Raw genomic sequence first — 17,314 nt, forward strand, 5'->3', positions numbered from 1 at the left:
ACATATATATATATATATATATATATATATATGCATAAACATACACATATATAAACATACACACAAACAGGTTTTAGTAATATTCAGTATATGTTTATTATATGCACTTATTTTGTAATAATGAACAATGGACAATTTCTTATGATATGTAATGTAAGTATGGATCACTTAAAATTCACTAATGTCAGCCAGCAGCATATAGTAGAGGAATAAAGGCCAAATTTCAACTCAGGCAACCCAGTTCCATTATCAGCTTGGACATCAGAGATGCAGGGAGAGAAGGGTGGATTGGTGTGCCATCCCAAGGAGGTAGGGTGGCTGCCTGGGAGGGAAGGATTGGTGTACCATCCCAAACTGGTGTACCATCCCAAGGAGGTAGGGCTGCTGCCTGGGTTTCCTCCATGTATAATTTCTGATAAAAGCTGGGTGTGTAGAGGGGGACATGGTCAGAAAAGGTGGGGGCAATACATCAGCATGTCCCCACTGCAAACTTCTCCAAGGGCAGGTGTGAAATGGGGCAAGCATTCCCATTGCATGCCTGTCCCTTGGACATTACATGTGATTGCAAAGGCAAAATAAGTTAGGTTTAAAATGAAAAAGCCTCCAGGTCAATGGATGACACATGCTCCCAGAATACCTTGAGCTCCTTATGAGCCCCAACCCACCTGGATTGGGTCCAGGAGAGATAAGGAGGGGTAGACAGACCCCACAATGGATTATGGTACAATGATGTACTGATGGTCCAATTAAATGGAAGAAAAATACAAGCAAAAAAATCTTGTTGTTGTTGTGTCTTTCGGCTTTTCCCAGTTAGGGGTCGCCACAGCAGAACTCCGGTCTGCTAATGATTGGTAGTCGATTTTTACATGCCGAGTTACCAGCCCTGATGCACAGCCTTCAACAAAGGTACACCCATTCACGCATCTCTCCACGCAGAAGACGCTCTAGCTGAGAATCGAACCAGACAGCGTCTGACTGTGAGGTGACAACGCTACCGCAGCACCACCACTGTGGGTTTTTAAGCAAAAAAAAATCTTAAAATTGATTAATGATATTTATGAAAAGATAGAGGAAACTGTGATGTCCAAGGAATAGGAGAGGGCAGAAAAGCTACACAATCAAAAGACCAGAAAAGAAGTTACATTAGTTATAGTTATAAACATGCAATGATGCAATACAATATAATAGAGAAGTTCTATGAGTTAATAGGCCAGATCTAGAGGTTGAGAATTCTACAGAAAGGCCAGGATTTTATAGGCATCTGTGGGTGTGAGCAGGATAACAAGGCAAGTGTTTTAAAGCACAGTTTAAGGCAAAATAATAAAATAAAGGATCAATGTAAAATAAAAATATATATAAAAGAAAAAGTATTTTAGAAAACTGCTTAGGGTAGGAGTACATTTATGTAATGAAAGTGGTGGCAAATCTAAATTGAAAGGCCAAATTAATAATGATACCATCAGAAATACATTCACTGCGGTGGTGGTGCTGCGGTAGCATTGTCGCCTCACAGTAAGACGTTGTCCTGTTCGATTCTCAGCTAGAGCGTCTTCTGTGTGGAAACATGTGTGAATGGGCGTACCTTCACTGAAGGCCGTGCGTCAGGGACGGCAACTCGGCACGTAAAAATCTACTACCAATCATTAGCGGACCGGAGTTCTGCTGTGGCGACCCCTAACCGGGAAAAGCCAAAAGACACAACAACAACCATCAGAAATGCATTCAAATGGTTTGTATAACTACACTCCTTCATCCTTCCACACCTTAACTTCTAAAATTACTAACTCCAATATAGCACCCCCTTAGAGATAAAGGAGGCACTTAAAAAACAGCTTTTCACCGATGAAGTATTTTTTTTTAGATATTACCATTCAAGGTAGAGTGAGGAAAACAGTCACAAAGTTGTTTAGGAAGCCAAGAACAGATACTTTTTTTGCTCATCCTTAAGCATTTAATCCAGTCTTTCCCAAATATGTAGAAACACTGTCAGAATACATGATACAGTTTGCAGTGTTAGATTTAGCGTTTACATTGAAGCAGAGAGGTTACAATAATGAACTGCTGGATAAAGCCCAAAAGGTTGGCTTTAAATAATATAGATGTACATGTTGAAGTAGCGAGGATATTAGATTTAATGAATCTGATTATATTAATAAAATAAAAAAATGGAAAAGAAATGGAAACAACTGTGTGACAAAGTACACCACCATTTCTGAAATCTTCTGTAGAATAATCAAAAATAATTGGAATATTTTGTTTTGGATTCTTATTTAAAGAAGTTGAAGAAGTGCAAATAAAAAATAAATAAATAAAACAAATTGTTAATTTTATTTTAGGCATCCTTTAAATATAGAACTTCTGTCCCATAAATGACACCAAGTGGTTTGAAGAGAATGCCAGTAAATTGGGGGGGGGGGTCAGTGTGACAGGTGTAGTATTTTTAAGTTGGTGTTATGAGCAGAAGAGGTTAGCATACATTGTAAACTGTTAAAACAAAACCAATTTTTTAAATGTCAGAGCTGAATGCTGATCTCTGGGATTGAATGTGGGAGTGAAAACAATGAATGGTACATTGGGCAGACAAGAAGAAAAGTTAAATTTAAACTACATGAGCACATTAGGAATGTTAATAATGGGCATCCCATGAGTATTGTAGCATCCTTTGTGAAGGAAGCTCATGATAGAGCAATAGATGGTTTGTAATATTTAGTAATAGGTTCGGTACTTTCACCAAGGGGAGGCAACAAATTTCAGTTGTTGGACAAGTTTGGAACAAGGTTAATTTTGAAATGTTCTAAGATGGCTGCACACTGACCAACAGATTAACTTCAGCTCTCCTAGTATGAAAAATGAAAATAAAGACAAGGTAGAGGAACTTTGTCACTTTCAATAAATTCACTTACTGGCTAGTAAGTACACTGCCAGGATGTCAGTAAAGAAGAAAGCAAGAGAAACTGAAAGAAAATCAGCTAAAAAGGTGAAGGGAAAACACTGACTGGGAAGAATCATGCATCTGTTCAGTAAAATAAGCTCAAGCTCTAGCTTTGGTGCCAGACATGGCTTTTAGTAATCTAGAGGAAAAACATAAATCAAATGTACTACATAAATCAAATGTACTCAGAGATGATAAAAATAAATGAAATACTGAAGGAGTTTATCAAGTCAAATAACAAAAGGCTGGAAAAAAGGGAAGAAGCTTTAAACAGATATTCAGATGAGTTGCTAAAACTACAAAAATCAGAGATCGAAATAAAGAAAAGATTGGCTGAGTATGAGACTGCTCAAGAAGAGATTTTTTTCAAAAAAATGGTAGAATTAGAGGGCAGAAAAAACAGTAAAAATTTGATATTTTCCGCTGTACCAGAGTAACTAGATGGAACAGACTGTTAATTTTATGAACACACAAATAAGCAACTAGACTACTATCCCATAGCAAGATCTATTCGCTGAAAGGGCACATTGTGTGTATGTTCCAAACCTGGTCATAAAAAAGCAGCCAAGACCTAAAGATGCAATCCTACCAGAAGAGAGCTGATCCTGGCAAGAGGCAAAGTATTAAAAGTTAGAGACAGAAGCATGTCTGTAGAAAATGATTATTTACTTACACCAGGCAGAAGAGAAACAAATTTATCCTAGCAATGAGGGAATGTCGAAAGGCAGGTGTGGGATTTGATGCTGAATCCTGCCGTCTTTAGAATATGTTTTCTAGAAGATCAAAGTCATTACAGATGCAGAATAGTCGAAGGAGGAAATACAAAAGTTTGTTCAACAAAAAGTGAGCCATCAAACAGAAAGGGATTCTGTTTCTCATTCTTCTGATGGTAAGGCTTATAGAGAGATTTTGCCAGTAAAACATTTCCAATTTTCCAAAGTAAAATGCTTGAGAGACAGAGAAAAGCACAGGAGTTGACTATAAGAATTGGAAATAACTTGGTATTGAACTGGAGTCTGGAGTTGGGAGACTGGGAAGACCTAGAAGAAGAACAACATAGAAATTAGTGACTAAATATGAGATTACAGAGCATCAATCTAGTTTGTTAAATATGGCTATACAAGAAAAAGTGGAAAGAATGCATTTTTGTTGACTTTTTTTAAACTTGTGGGGAACTGAAAGGTATTTGCCTCACTTCATGTCATTAATGTTTGAAAGGACACTAAAGGGAAGGGAAGAGGAAGGGAAAAAGGTAACTGTAAGTAAAACAATTTCAGTCTTAACAGTATTTCTTTAAAACGTTTCATGATATAAATTGCATATTTTATAATAAAGCATGTTTTTTTTTAATGTAATAAAGATGCCCATTTTCCATTATTTCTTTTTTAATATTATGAAATGTAGGTATCGTACTGCAAAAAGAGAAAAAAAGCTAGACAAAAGCATGTTTAAGTTAACAGGCTGTAATCCTGAGTTGTTGAGGTGGGGAATGGGGCACATATTATAATATATGTAGAGCTGATATGTTTTCTCTTACTTTTGCATAGGTGAATGTCTAACTCAAGAACCTTGGATTAATCTAATAATAAGTTGTAAGCTGAAACAAGTAAATAAGAGAATACTGAATGTAATGAAAAGCTTTCCTTTAGAAGAAAATATTTCAGATTGTCTCTGGAAGCCTGCCACTGAGAGCTACATTTTTTTCTTATGTTTTCATGGAGACTAGGATTGCCACCTTTTGTTGCTAAATCCAGACCAAGGCCACACCCATTATATCCCACATAACCCTGCCCATCTCCTCCCTCTCACGACCCACTCTCTACCTATTTCTTGAAGTCATTGTCACATCAGATGAGAGGAACACCCTCTTTTTCTACTTGGGATGCCTTTTTTTCTGCCAATTTACTATGATTTTCTGTAAAAAAAAGCGTAATAAATCTGCCAATTTAACAAACTCGGGTGATACTCTGTTTCTTTTTTTGAAGCAGAATATTGGAGTTTGTAAAGTGTTTTCTGGACTACTGGACAATCAGTTTGATTTCCAGATAGTCTAAAAAAAACAGATAAGTGGCAACACTAATGGAGACAAGCTGATTACAGGGTAATAAAAGAAATCCAAAGCACTGGTTTCTTCAAGGTTAAAAGTTAATGCTTTCTGAAAGCATACAAGTTGTTTTTATTATCTAGGAGGAGTATAAGGATAAAAACTCCAATTAGCGTAAGTAGGAACACAGGCAGTAACATGTGTCTTAGCATGGATAACCTTAACTTTAAGGATAAGGCCTATGTTTGTAACTGTCTATTTGAGACAATTGTTCCTATTAGGACAGGTACACTTCATTATTTGAAGATGTACTTAGTTTTCTGCATTTATATTAAGTTAACAGGTTCTGGAGTTATTCTGGGGTGTACTTGTTTTTTGTTTGTTTTTTTGTTTCTTTGATGGTTTTCATTAAATAAAAAACATTGTATAATGTAATATAAGCTTAAATGGGTATGATAAGAAAGAAAATGTGTAAAAGGATCTACTTGCCAGACATTAGTGGGTACATGTATAGCAAAAGCTGGAACAGACATTTTAAAAAGTTGTCAAATGTAATAGGTGGGAATAAACAATTCTTATCATAATGGTAACACTTTCCATATTCTCTTGTAATGTCAATGGACTCACATGTATAGATAAAAAGGGAAAAAAAATAATTATATTAAGAAATGCACAGTGTACATAGTAACACTATAAGAGACACATCTGGAGAGAAACAAGCATGTGATTTTAATAAAGAAAGGATTTCGGGATGGATATTCAGCAGAATATCAGTGACAAAGGAATAGGGGAGTACTTATATTAACTGCTAGAGGAGCTCCAATACTGATAGAAGAGGGGAAAATATAATGCTGATAGAAGAGGGGAAAATATAATAATGGTAGATTTGATATAGTTAGGAACTACTGTCAAGGAATGAGGATTACACTAGCATGTATTTATATTCCACCTAAAACTGCTGATATGGAGCTTATTAATATTTTGGAAGAAACAGCTTTCACCAGAGAAAATTGTTTATAGGTGGGGACTGGAATTTGATTTGCAATGATAAGGATGCATTGGGGTGCCTAGAAGGTAAAATATAACAAAAGAGGGTAGATCTCTGAAGAAATTTTTGAAAATATTTGGAATGGAATTCAATAGTAGAACATGGAAAGACTTTACATATTAAGGTACAATAAGTGGGGTAGACTACATAGAAATTATATTTCATAGGAACATGTGCATTTAATTGAGAACTTTGACACACATCCAATAATTATTTCAGATGGTGTGCTAATAATAGTTAAGATAAAAATGTAGGCTAATAAAGTAAAAATTATAATGTGGTGCTTTCCCTGTTAAAAAAAAAAATATGGAATGGGTAGTGGAAATTATTTTGGAGTTATTAGGGAAGATAGAAAGTATTCCAGACATTATAGCTAGTGAGTGGGATAAAATAAAATTGAGTTTAAAAATAGGGTAGAAATAAAAGATAAAGATATATAGTTAAGAAGTAACAGGAATTATTTAGCAGGGCTGACAAAGTTTAAAGTATTGCAGAATAAGGGAAATCTTACAGAACAAGAAGAAGTGCAACTTCTGAGCGCTAAAGAGAAAATAAGGGAGTATCTGGATAACATGCATGAGTTTAGAAAGATTGCTGTTAAGCAACTGCGTTTGATAATAACTCTTAGTATGACTTAAACAAAAGAGAGTAGAAAGTTGTTGCCAAACTTACGGACCTTATAACAAGAAAAACAATCATAGATCCTGTAGAGGTATTTGAGATAGTTTGGAACTTTTATGAATATTTTATATAGCAGACAAATGGGGAAATCAAGAAAAAATATAAGTGGAAATATTTGTGGAAGACTGAATTATGCCAAGATTAGAGGTAGATAATGCTCAATAATTAACAGTTAAGATAAGAGGAGATGAGATAAAAATGGTGATGTATAACCAATCTGCAGGAAAATCTCCAGAAATAGATGGTATTCTGGCGGAAGTCTGGAAGCTAGGAGGGAAGAAAGTGATAAAGATCAGGAAGGTTTTGTTTAATAGTACTTTAAAAGCAGAATAAACACCAACATTATGGAAAAAGCTGTGGTGACTGTAATACCTAAAGATGGTAAAGATATGTATATGTATTTTGTTATATAAAATGCTTCAAACATAAACCTTAGTTAAAATTGCTTTGTTAAATATAAGTATTACCAGCACAAAGAGTTATGTTTGAAGCATTTTATATAGCAAAATATATATACATATCTATTTATTATATCTATTTATTATATATACTTTTGGTTTTAACTTTTAGATTCATTCACCTTTAAGGTACATGTGTTTTAATTGTTCATTAAAGCAGTTGTCCATTTTGCTGAGCTCCATGTGTGCCTTACTTCAGGTTTACCAGTTTTTATCTTGGGCACTCAGAACACTGGTTTGGTTGTTTGCTAGTAATATTAAAACCTAGAGACTACCACCTCCACCTTACCCTCTCCCTGTACCCAAAACTAGCCTTTTTTTTTCAAAAGAAATATCTTGTATAAAAATTTTACCTTCAAAAGTATCTCCTAAATTGAATTCACCTTTACTTTAACTCAACGTTAAAAGAAGCCATTTACCTGTAGCTCAGAGCACTGGTGTCTGGTGACTTGTGATTGGTTCAGCCCTGCTTCACTCGCCCTTGCTATGCACCCCACCCTGCTCCCAAATCCTGCCCACCCCTAGGAGTCCTAAATTTAACTAGTATAACCACACCCCATCCCCACAAAAACTAATCAGTGACTATCTGTAATCTAAGTGGCACTACTCAAACAGCAATCACTGACCCCTCCCCATCATCATTTACTAGGCATGAGTGTAAAGCTATATAGCTATGTCACCTCACACTTTGCTATTACCAGCCCTACTAGCAACAGTGCTGCTCACCCTCTACCTCCTCTCAGCCTATGAAACCAACAGTAAATTAGGCTACCAATATCCAAAATATCAAACTTCCATGCTAACAAGCAGAAATAAAAATGCTCACCCCTCACTACCCTATCTAACCAACTCCTCAACATCACAGAAATACATTCTTATTAGACCCTACTGCATCTCACCCACACCCACACACTATCAAAAAATTCTCCATAAAATATGGAAACTACTATTCAGGCTAAGAAACAACCTAACAAGGGATGGCGACATCCACCCAAACCCTGGCCCCTCCAAACTACTTTACCCTAGTATCTCCACCAACACCCCTACCAACATTGATCTAAAAGAACACCAAACTCCTTGCTAGCCTGCCATTTAAACATCAGGAGCATAAACAATAAAATTCATCATGTTCATGCCCTCTTAGATCTTAATACACCTGATATGCTATGCCTCACAGAAACATGGCTAAAACCTTCCACTAAGGACAATGAGATACTGCCACCAGGATACAATATGCATAGACTAGACCGATCCTCAAGAAAGGGTGGCGGGGTAGCCATACTTTACAAATCTGACTTATCTGCCACTCTGAATATGCAACAACTCCCCCAAATCAACAACGTTGAAATTCTCATTGCCAAACTAAAAATTAACAGCAACAAAAGTATAAACATAGTCTGTGGCTTTATAACCCCAGGGAAGAACACAGAAGCCCTTGAACACCTCTTAAACTGGCTATCCCTTACCCATCCACAAGAAACCATCATACTAGGAGATTTCAACATTGACTGGAACACCTGTTCCACTGAAAGCCCCACAACCCATGTAAACTTACATGGGTTTACCCAGACCATATTCCTTCTCACTAGGATAGATAAACGCAACTAAAAAGATAGTACCCTTGACTGGATACTCATTAACAATCTGCCACAGTACTACATATCTGGCACTTTACCTGATGACCACAGTGACCAATACCTCACCTATATAATCAAGTTTAAGGTAAACTACCCCCAAACCCCCACATACAAGACTATTAGATGCCATAGGAACTTCAACCTTAATGAATTCAGTAATGAACTTACAGCCTGCAACTGGTCAGCACTAAAGTATCTCCCCCTAGATGATGCAGTCTCATACTATTCCTTACTGTCCTCAGTTCCCATGCTCCCACACGTACCGTTAGAGCCAGAGGTAATATTGTGCCATGGATCACCAAAGACACCAAAGAAAAAAATCACACTAAGAAATAAGGCGTGGGCCACCTACCGAACAACAAGAAAACCCAAAGATCGACTTAAATTCAGACAACTAAGAAATGATACCAAAAAATCTATAGCCTTAAACAAAAATAGCTATTACTTCCACCTACAACAAACCCACCAAAATAGACCTCAAAAGTTCTGGGCTGTACTCAACAAACTCCTACGCCCAGGCCAAACTAACACCCCACCCCCCATATCTGCCAACGATAAATCCCCTGAAATTGTAGCTAACACCCTTAACACCTTTTTCGCAGAGACTAAACAATCTCTGTCCAGCAAACTCGCTCCTAACCACCCTAATCCAAGCTTAGCCCCAACTAACAACCAAACACAGTTTAGCTTCCAACCCGTACCTACCCATCTAATAGCCACCCTACTTAAGAAACTGAGACCCACAACTCTAGCAGCTGAGAAACTGAGACCCACAACTCTAGCAGCTGATCTACTCCCTGCAGACTACTTACAAAAGGTTGCAGATGCTATAGCATACCCAGTTTCTATATTGATTAACTGGACTTTATCTGAAGCCACCGTACCCACCATCTGGAAAATCTCCCAGGTTATACCTTTCCACAAGGGAGGCAATTCTACTGAACTGTCAAAAACTACAGACCCATTGCTATATTATCTCCACTAGCTAAAATCATGGAGAAATGCATACACATGCAACTTATGCAATATCTCACCCAAAACAAACTTCGGTCCAGTACGCAACACAGTTTCAGGCCAAATCATAGTACCACCTCAGCCTTCCTATCATTCCCAAACGTCATAAACCATAACTGGAACAATAAACTATCCTCTGCACTATTTCTCGATCTATCCAAAGCCTTTGACATGGTAGACCATAAAATACTTATGAGAAACTTAAAGTCATCTGCTTTAAAAAATCAGGCACTCCAATGGTTTGAATCTTATCTAAATGATAGGCAGCAGGCAGTGCTTTGGCAAACCAAACTATCATCCAGCCTCACCATCACACTAGGCGTCCTCCAGGGCTCCATATTAGGACCTCTTCTTTTCTCTCTCTTTACCAATGATCTCCATCCAGCCATCTCAGAGGCTACCTGCATACAATATGCAGATGACTCCACTCTAATTTGCTCCACAACCTCACCTGCTAACCTACTTACCTTAACCCCGAACAATTTCAACACAGATGAAAACTGGTTCATAAACCAATGCCTAATCCTAAACCCCAACAAAACCAAACTGTTTATATTCTCCCCCACAAGTAGGTCCCCAACAACACCATTGAACATAACAGCAAGCACAATCATCTCCCCAGAAGCCCAAACCAAACTATTAGGCATTATAGTAGACAACAACCTCAGGTTTGATAAACACATAAATCAAACCATAAAAACAGTCTATAAAAAACTTGGGTCAATATATAGGATCAAATATTTCCTTACTCCACAAGCCAGAGCTGCTATTGCCAGATCCCAATGACTATCTACCCTTCTCTATGCCTCACCTCTCTTCTTCAACCTGAACAAATCAGATCTGAATAAGCTAACAACCTGCTATAACCAGATTGCCAGATTTGCTGCTGGCACTCCATACCGGACCCACCACTGCATCAATCTAAGCCTTTTAGGATGGATGGAACTTCCCAACTTACTACAGTTCAATCAACACAGTAACACATAAAGTCCTTAACTGCCCAGAAAAAAACCCAGCATTAAAAAACATAATCACCCCCTGCAACACCAATCGCCCACTCCGATCCTCCTCCAGATTACTGGTTCAAGCGGTTAAAGCAAACCACTCTGCTGGTGGCTCACTATTTGCCAGCTCTGTTGGTAAAACATGGAACTGTCTACCAACAGACTGACATCACAACCATTATTAGCCATATTCAAAAACAAACTAAAGAAACACCTCAAATCACACTGGTTATGCCTATGCTCCAGACCCGACTAGGTTTTTTTTTCTCTTTTCATCCCTACTCCAAGTCCTATCCTAAGCATACTAGTTTCATACAAAATAGGTTTAGCCTTTCCCCAATCATAGTGAGTATGGTCCTTTAACAGGAACGAACCTCAATTATCTGCTTTAGCCAGATTGTCAACACACAAACATTCCTAGCCAGAATTAGTACCTGATATAGTCCGAATATTTCATGTAATGTACCCTCTGCAAGCAATGCAACTACTGTATGTATATACCTACTGTATGTATATACCTACTGTATGTATGCTCTTCTGTAACTACCATTGTTATTGATGTGCTCATGAATAAATGCAACTTTTTTCTAAAAGCATCTTTATGTTTGTCATTGTCAACCTTGGAGCTTTTGTCCCTGGGCCTCCTCTGAAAATGGACATATATTCAATCGGACAATCCCGGTCAACAAATGTAAAATAAAAAAATAAAACAATGATCCAGAGGGAAGCAGAATGTAAGCAAATGCTGTTGTTGAAGGGTCTTGATGCAGACAAAGCATTCAACAGCGTAAGCTGAGATTATATGAGTAGGGCAATGGAAGCATTTGCATTCCCTAATACAATAAGGTTAATTAGGAGGATATATGAGGGATCAGAGGCAAACAATTCAAAGTGGGAGAGTTCCTATCTCATGAGCTGTGTCTGAACAGAGGAACCAGGAAGGTGTGCTTTCTTTCCTTAATTCTTACTTAATCAAAATGATTAATGTTTACTTAGATAAGTGGAGCTGATTTGGTGTTCTAAGGAAATGGTGCCTAAAGAAAGAGATGTCAGGGTCTTGTTCTTTATCTTAAGGAGATTGTATTGAGGTGAGTCTATGTATGTAATGGAGATGATGTTAGGATAGCACTCTGCGTATAAGGCAGGTGATACTGAGATGGTTTTCTGCATATAAAGAAAGTGATGTCAGGATCATGGTCTGTACTGAATGAGGCTAAGTCAGCTGAGGTTGATATGTGTAAAGAAGTGAATACCTGACTGGTGTTCTGTGTGCAAAGGAGGCAGTGTTAGGGTGAGTCTCTGTTTACAAATGAAATTATATGAGGGTGTATTCAGTGCGCAAATTATGTAATGTCAAGATGGTTCTCTTTGATGGTTCTTGGGGTTAGTGAACATTAGCACTACGTTATTGTCCCTGTTATAGTAACACCCCAATCCCATATGCAAAAATGGGAAAAAGGGGTTGTGGATGGATGGATGGATGGGGGTGTTTCTCTTTGTATAAGGGAGGTAACGTCAGGGTCCTATTCTGCATTTAAAGGAGGTAAACTTAGGAATGCTGTCTGTCTTTGAAAGAGGTAATGTCAAGATGGCACTCCATAGTGTCAGAAGCCTAGATAGGAGAATTGCCAAGTAGCTGATATACTAGTTATGAGCAAGGCCAATGTTGTCAGCATAACAGCAACATCAACCAATAACAGGAAGGGATGGGATATGTGGTATCTACTTTTGTCACATATTATCCTTAATGCGGAAAAAGTTGCTTAAAATAGAATTTTATTTGAAAAGACCATTCCATGGACAAAACAGTGTATTCCACAATGTATGACATCCATTCTAACAACAACCTAAAGGCTTTCATGCTAGCACATATCCTCTTATGTTGTCCTGCTTGAATATTTAAAATGTTGCTTTCTGTTCAACAGATTTAAACAGTATGTTTTGCATTGAAAAGAAGACAGTCTAAACATATGCCACATCATCACCAGACCAACAACATATGTATGAAATTGTGTAAACCTTATTAAAACTGTACCTTAACTCATTTCCTACAATGGAGCTCTAGAAGTTTGCACATTAACATCCAATGGGCGGAGCCTAACGTTTTTGATAAAATCATATTATGTCCTCACATTTCAAATAAATGTTCATACCTCTGCAACCACAGAGGTTACTGAGAAAGTGTAAATAACAAACTCATCAGCACAAACTCTTGTTATACTGGTATTATTCTTTAGGGTCTAAGGCTTAAACCCGGTTTTATGAATCATAGTAAACACAGTAACTATTAAGTTTGTAATGTTTGTAAACATCTTACAACATTCTCAGTAACCACTCAAGGTACACACATAGTATCATCATCTTATTCATCTAACTAAGAGCTTTCATATGAGGCGAAGTAATTCTGTCTGTGTTTTGTTTTAATTTCTCCAAATCCTTTGGGTTTCTAATACTATGACGGGAATGCACCCCATTCCTAAGTCAAAGTACAATTAAAGTTGATGAAATTAGTATTGTTTTAGTCTTTGATGTCAGCCAAAAGTGCTCTTCGCAGCACATGCAATGTGCCCAGTAATGACTCCTTCTGCAGTTTATATGAGGTTACATGGATTGATAGCATATCTAAATACGACAGTAGATTCTTTTTTATAACCCCCGTTGCTCCTATTACTATTGGAACTGTCTGAGTATCTTTCTTCCACATTGCTCTCATTTCTGCCTGCAGATCCTGATATTTTATGACTTTGTGTCTCTCTGTATGCAAAACACTGTAGTCACTGGGTGTGGTGATTTCAGTGATTAGTGTCTTCTTTTCTTGGACCATTATATCCAGTTTTCTAGCATCTGTCTTTTGAACTGTTGGTAATGGCTGGTCCCATGTGATATAAACTTCATTTTCTGTGATGCTTTGTGGCTCATGTTTCCAGTGTTTTTCAGCCACTTCAATACCAAAATGCTTGCACAATCTCCAGTACAACAGTCTTGCCACATTATTATGCCTTTCAGTATATAGTCCTGCTATCACGAGAATGTCACAACCAGCAATGAGTTGTGTGACTGTTTCCAATTCGGTTTTACAAAACCTACATTTGTCTGTTTCTCCCACATGTTCAATGGACTTTTGTAAACCGTGTAGGTAACCCACTATCTTGGGCCACTAATATTAACCTTTCATCTCTTGGTTTGATTTCACCTCTCCTCAACCATTCCTGATCAACATGAGGTTCTTCCAGAAGTTTTCTATACTTGCCACTATATTTATGCTTTTTCCACATTTCTTACCTTCTCATCTGGTCCTTCACCTTATATTCTTTATTTTGTTTTTTGGCACATTCAGTTGCTGCCTGATTTTATCCACTTCTGGTTTGATTTCCATTCCTGCTTGATACTGATATGCTTCTGCTAAATTTAACAGAGAAGTCATCTTAGATTTATTTTCATGTTTCAGAATGTTCACTATGTTTGGGTCTTTGTGACATCAGCAGATATGTGTGGAGTCCCATGATTGCAGATGTATACATATAATCAATTTCAAAGAGTCCTGCCCCTCCTTCTGAATGGGGAATATATAATCTTGCTATGCACTGATTTTTATAGATCATTTGGTGAGCAGGAAGCATCCTTCTTGTTTTCCTATCTAATCTATCCAACACGTTTTGAGGCCAGTCAATCACTCCAAAACGGTGAGTTAGGACAGGAAGAGCAAATTGGTTTATAGCTTGAGTTGTATTCCTAGATGTCAGTGCTGTTTTCAAGATTAATTTAAGTCTTCTGAAATATTCCTTACTAAGTTTTATTTGCATTTATTTGTGTTTTATTGTTGATCCTTCATTTCCCGCACATTTATACACTCCCTCTTGCTCAATTTCTTTTATATCACATTCTTGTCCAAACTGATGTTTTCCTGGTGTTGCAGTTTTCCTGCTTTAAAGGTTGCTTTTGTACATTTAACAAGACCAAATGACATTCTTATATCATCTGAAAAAGTTTGGACAGCTTGCAGTTGTGCTTTCAGTTCCTCATCTGATGAGCTATACAGTTTTAAATCATCAAAAAAGAGAAGATGAGAAGTTTTTTACACTTTGTTGTTTTCTAGGAGCCAAATTATAGCCATGGCCAAGCTGTTAAGTAGATGGCTAATGGGTTAAGGTCAAGGCAGAATAGCAGCGGTGACAGTCATCCTGGAATATCCCCCTATGAATTTTTATCCCTGGAATAATAATTTGTCCTTTATCATGGCTTAATTGCAAAGTGGTCTGCCACTGTTTCATGGTCACTGTAATATAGTTGATCAGTGTAGGGTATATCTTATACATTTTTAAGCACTCTTTTATCCATGAATGTGGGATACTATTAAATGCATTTTTGTAGTTAATCCATGCCATACTTAGATTCTTCCCCTTTTTACAGTTCTCCACTATGACTTTATTTAACAAATGATCCTTTGTTCCATATGACTTTCTTTTATTGCCCTTTTGCTCTACTGCCATAATTGAGTTTTCGTCTAAAAATGACTATCCGTCAGCATCAATTCCCGAGTATACTTTATACGTCATCGGAAGGCATGTTATTGATCTATAATTTATAGAGTAGCTTGCAGGAGCACTCTTAAGTAGGAGCATTGTTTTTCCTGTTGTTAACCAGGTTGGTGTCTGCTCGGGGTGTGCATATAAATAGTTCTTACTCATAGCTAAATCTTCATGCAAAGATGTTAATACTTTCAGCCAAAAATTAGGCCTGGGGTTTTCCAGTTAGAGGCTTTTCTTAATTGTTTTTCAATCTCTCTGGATGTTACTTCATCCCATTTCATATCCTGTACCTTTTGAACCTCTTATTCTTTCCTTAACTTCTGTCCATTTAGCATCTTTGTTATGTTCCACACGATCTTCATATATACTTCTCCAAAATGTATCTATTTCTTCTTTTTATTTTATTATTTTTATTTTACATTTGTTGACCGGGCTAGTCTAGCTGGAGAAATTTCCATTTTCAGTAGAGGCCCGGGGAGAAAAGCTCCACAGAGTGAGATACATTCAGAGATGAAAAAAAATTTATATACAAACACAAATTGTCATACAAAAATGTACTAACAGTACTAATAATAATGAACATCTAAGAGTTAGTAATAGAGTTAGCAAGCAAAACATTAAAAATAAAAGATAACACTCTTATGTATAAAAAACAATTACAGGAGTTAGTTTCTATAAACACTCCATACAGTTCAATTCTCAATTAACAAGTAGGAAAAATACTGATTGGATTAATATGGAAAGGAGCAAGGGTAAGGAGAAATAAAGAAGGTGGGAATAGAAAGTGGTGAAAATAAGAGTGGATGCACTGCAGGATAGCAGGTAGAGAAGCAGTCTTTCAATTCCTTTTGCCTTATTTCCCAATTCTCTATAAAACTTTTTGGGGTCATCAATAAATTGCTTATTTTGTACTTTTCCCTTATATTTATCTTTGTATCTTCTAAGTCTTTCCACCTGTGTTGAAATTTTTAGTTTGTTATTTGTGATAGTGCATGCTAGATTCTGGTCTGTTCTAATACTGTGCATTGTTTTTATCACATGTATTTTTCTTAATATTTTTGTTGATCTATTCCCTCTTCTATAGTCTTCTAACAGTGACACTTCTTGTTTTAACTGTTTTATAGTTTTCTCTATTTGATATTTCCATGATGGTATTTGATTTCTCCCCTTCCTTTCCCTTACTACTCTATGTTCTTGTGGTAGAACGTTATCTGTTATTAATTTAGCTGCACAGTAATATATCCTGCGTACTTCTGTTATATTGCATGGATTTCTATGAGCAGTCCTAATTACTGTGTTCATTTGTTTTATCAGACTTCTGACTTTTTGGGTTTTAGTAACCTTCTGCAGTTTATTTCTTTCATTGATCTTGATATATCTGTCTATGTCTATTAAATCAAGTAACTCTTCTCTTAGCTCATTTTCTTCCAAACTGAGGGCACATCCCTTGTTTTCCAATTCCTGCAGGCATTCTATAGCATCTTCCTGTGGCACAGTCTTTTCAACTTCATCCTGTGCCATCTGTTGCTCTATCATATGGGAACTCACTGGCCTATCACTCCTCAACATTAACTGCATCAGAGTTTCCACAGTTTCATGTTCCTTTCCTTTCTGTCTAGCTTCAAGTGAACATTTATACTGGTTTCCTGTGGAAGGCTCCAAATTTTCTTCATATGGCACCTGAGCAATTGCATGTTCCACTGATTTCCCCTTAATTTGGATATCCATTACTCTATCCTGTCATAGTGCTTTCTAAATTAGATTTTCTACACTGAATCCTTCACTTTGCAGGTACTCCATGACCTCAGTTTCTATTTCTTTACCTTTTCCATTACTAATCTCATTTTCTACTTTTCCTCTTTGTCTTCTTATTTTTTGTATTGTAAAAGTTTTCCATATCTGAATTCCTTTGCCTGTATTTCTCTTCAAATATCTTTGGTGCTGCTGTTTTTGTATTGATTAGTTTT

At 36.9% G+C, this 17,314-nt stretch overlaps 1 protein-coding gene across 1 annotated transcript in view; it reads right to left on the reverse strand.

Annotated features, from left to right (window-relative positions):
• GUCY2D (guanylate cyclase 2D, retinal) overlaps positions 1 to 17,314 on the reverse strand; it is a 1,710,150-nt gene that overhangs the window by 975,571 nt on the left and 717,265 nt on the right. The window lies entirely within an intron of this gene.

This window comes from Protopterus annectens, chromosome 7.part0 (assembly GCF_019279795.1).
Source record: "Protopterus annectens isolate FY-2018-M chromosome 7.part0, PAN1.0, whole genome shotgun sequence".
NCBI classification, from domain to species: domain Eukaryota; kingdom Metazoa; phylum Chordata; order Ceratodontiformes; family Protopteridae; genus Protopterus; species Protopterus annectens.